Source organism: Cynara cardunculus, assembly GCF_001531365.2.
Source record: "Cynara cardunculus var. scolymus isolate 2C chromosome LG 3, CcrdV1, whole genome shotgun sequence".
NCBI lineage: Eukaryota > Viridiplantae > Streptophyta > Magnoliopsida > Asterales > Asteraceae > Cynara > Cynara cardunculus.
In genome coordinates this window covers 25,669,547-25,672,745 of record NC_037530.1, presented here as the reverse complement: position 1 = coordinate 25,672,745, position 3,199 = coordinate 25,669,547, and positions in this window count along the sequence as shown.

The following is a 3,199-nucleotide window of genomic DNA, read 5'->3' as shown; positions in this document are numbered from 1 at the left end:
CATTAAATGGACATTTAATGCAATATAGTAGGGTTAGAGTGCGTGTCAAGTCTTAAGAGAAAGGCTTGTTCTTTGCTATAGTGAATAGTACAAAAAGCACTATTCATGAGCAGACATCCTTACCTAAAGTTGGTGGACAATAGAGTCGACTAGTCGGCTCCGTACCGTACCAACTTTCATAAGGGTATGGGTTATGTCCTTTGTGTGTATAAGGACAAGACAACAACAATCGTGATAAGCAAGCTTCCTTTGATCGCTGAAACTGAAAGCTTATTCACTGACTTATAGATTGTCAGTGAATGCGAAAAGTAACACCGGAACTCATAGACTTGTGTCCCTATTACTTTTTTTTTGGGATCTTTTTCAGTGAAGTACATGAAAGACTCATTTTATTAATCATAGGAAATATTACAAGTATTACAATACATGTTTAGTGTTTACAGATTATAAGTACAATCACTGAAAGTAGATATAGTACAAGAAATTACAAGGAAAAGTGGATTGTTGTTACAAAGAGAAACTATTTTAGAACTCTTAGATCTATGTAACCAGGTACATTTTCACCAAGTTTTCTTTGATGTAGGAATTCCCTTCGTATCTTCAGATCTATGACTTTTCCAGACATGCTATCATCTATCCAGAGCAAGAGATAAACCAGATGATCCATTGGACATAGATGTAGCTCTGACATTCTCTGAAATTTGACTTCACCTTCTTAGTCAAGGAATATAACTCCTAACTTAAGTTTAAAATGCATAGAGTTGGGTGTATAGGGACCCTTATCTGGTAAGTCAAGATTCAACATAGAAATGTCTGTACTCTTATGACCCCTTAAGGACTTCATCTAAGGAGAACCTTGTTCCATGTTCGTTCCTTAGGAATGGTCCATCATTAGGATCAGAGAGCTTGAGTTTCTTCTTCCCACTTTTCTTCAGAGATGGCCTGTCAGGGACCTTGACATACCTGGACATCCTTTTGATGAATGGCTGAATGGCTTGTCTAATCTCCATCCATTCGTTGTATTCATAACGGCTAAGGTAGGAAAGGTACTCGGTAACGACATCAAGACCAGCGTTCCACCGTCTTTAGAATGTCCGCTGATGCTGACGCTGATAATCGGGCGGGGACTGACTCTCTTTTTCATCTTTGCTTCACTCCATCGCTTGTCCTTTTTCATTAGCTTCAGGTTCTTCTCATGCTCAGCTTCTGCAATAGAAAGAATTTTAGCATGGGCTTGGACAGCGTTCACCGTTTTCTTGGACTTCTTCTTGGAAAGAACTTTTTTAGCTAGTGACTTGGCTAGCTTCAAGTTGTCTTCAGTCTACTTCTTTTGAAGCTCTAGCTCTTTTTCAGCCYTTAATGCCTCGAGTCTTTCAGCTTCAGACAAGAAGTCAAACTCACCACCACTAGAGGTATGAAGATGGATTTTTACTCTAGTCTGGTCGAGTGGCTCCTTCAGCTGAGACATCTATTGGTCGGTAGGAGCACAAGATATGGGTCGATCAGGTACCCGCTCTAGTTGACCGCAGGTTATTGATGGAATATGAAGTTGATATTTTGAAGTAATCACTACCTAAGAGGTAGAGTCTTCAAACAAAGGTTGTTGAGGGATATTGAACAATACCTTCAAGTTTCCTTCTTCAGCAATCGCCTTGACTTTCGATTTGGTGTCCTAGTTCATTGATAGAGTCGATTCATCTTGCCTTTGCTCCCCCTGGGATGCAGAATCCCTAAGAGCAACTTCCTTGGTGACGGTTGATGGCTTCTGGTACTTGATGGTAAAGTCATCTTCATCATCATCATCTTCATCATCATCATCTTCATCTTCATCATCATCATCATCACCAGCAGCAGTGATGGTATGGGCATCATCCCTAGGGATGGCATCGACATCCTCAGCTGGAGCAGCTTTGGTGGTCGGGATTACAGGAGAAGCAACCGCTTCATCTCTGAGAGCCTCAGCTTCAACTGCAACTGCAGCTGATATTGGACCAACAACTTGATAAGGGGTAAGCACAACATCGGATGATTCACCAGCGTTGGACCTCATCTCCCTATCTCTGGCTAAGACTTGAGAGAATTGGCCAAAGAATTCATCCAAGCGCTGACGCTGGAGAACCATTATCTCCTCTAGCCTTTGCAAAGCACTGGCTAGAGTTGTCGTTGCCTCACGCGTCTCATGGAGCTGGGCACAATCACTGGCAGAGAAAGAAGGTGGGATCACTAGAGCTGGTTGACGGACATCATCCAGGATCTGTTGAAGAAGGCCAGTCTACTGATCAACGATAGCCTGAGCATCGTCAGCCCTGCTGTGAAGAACAACAATGGCATCGATGTTGGCTTGAATAGTTTATTGGAGAGTCTGGAGATGACTCTGAACTTCTTGAACGTCCGCCTGGATGGCAAGGAAGTTCGCATCCAGATCACCCTGGCGGGGCATCTCTTGGTGGACTTCGTTGATCCTGTAGAGAACGGTATCAACGGCTGGAAGAAGAAGTTTGGTGTTTGACACCATATCATAGTCATCATCGACATCTTCATCTCCTCCATTATCTTTCTCTCTTTCTTTCTCTTCCACTTCCAGAGCATCAGATTGATGCATCGAAGAAGGACCTGCAAAAGAAGAAGTGTGAGCTAAAGGCTCAAGGTTAGAAGAAAAGAAAGGGTAAGAAGATGGAATACCTGAGGGGCCATCAGTGACATCTAAAGAATTGTCACTGGCGTGAGCAAAGATATCCTCGAGAGGATGGACATATGTATGCATAGGAGCATCAAGATGAGCAACCTCAGGTCTAGTGGTGCGCGTCTCAGTATCAGGAATGACAGTCGCTGATACATCATCGACATGTGTAAAGACCAAGGAAGGAGGAGAAGAGAAAATGGTCGAGAAGAGACATGGGTGATCAGCGGTAGCGGCACTGATATTCACGCTTTCAGTGATTTGGGTCACTAAGGCGGTGAGGGTGGGTACCACTGATACGAGAGTGATGGGAGAAATCATTGAAGAGCTGGGAGGGTGAGCAGAAGACGCCTCGGAGATAAGGCTAGTTTCAATAACTGAAGCCTTTTGAGAGGCTCCAGCTAGAGACGTGGCTGTCCCCTTTTTGGAATTCTTGGCTCTCTGAGGAGAACCAAGAGTTGGTTGAGAGGGTCGTTTTGAAGGGGTTTTGGTGGCTTGGCTAGATGCGGGGGGGTTTAC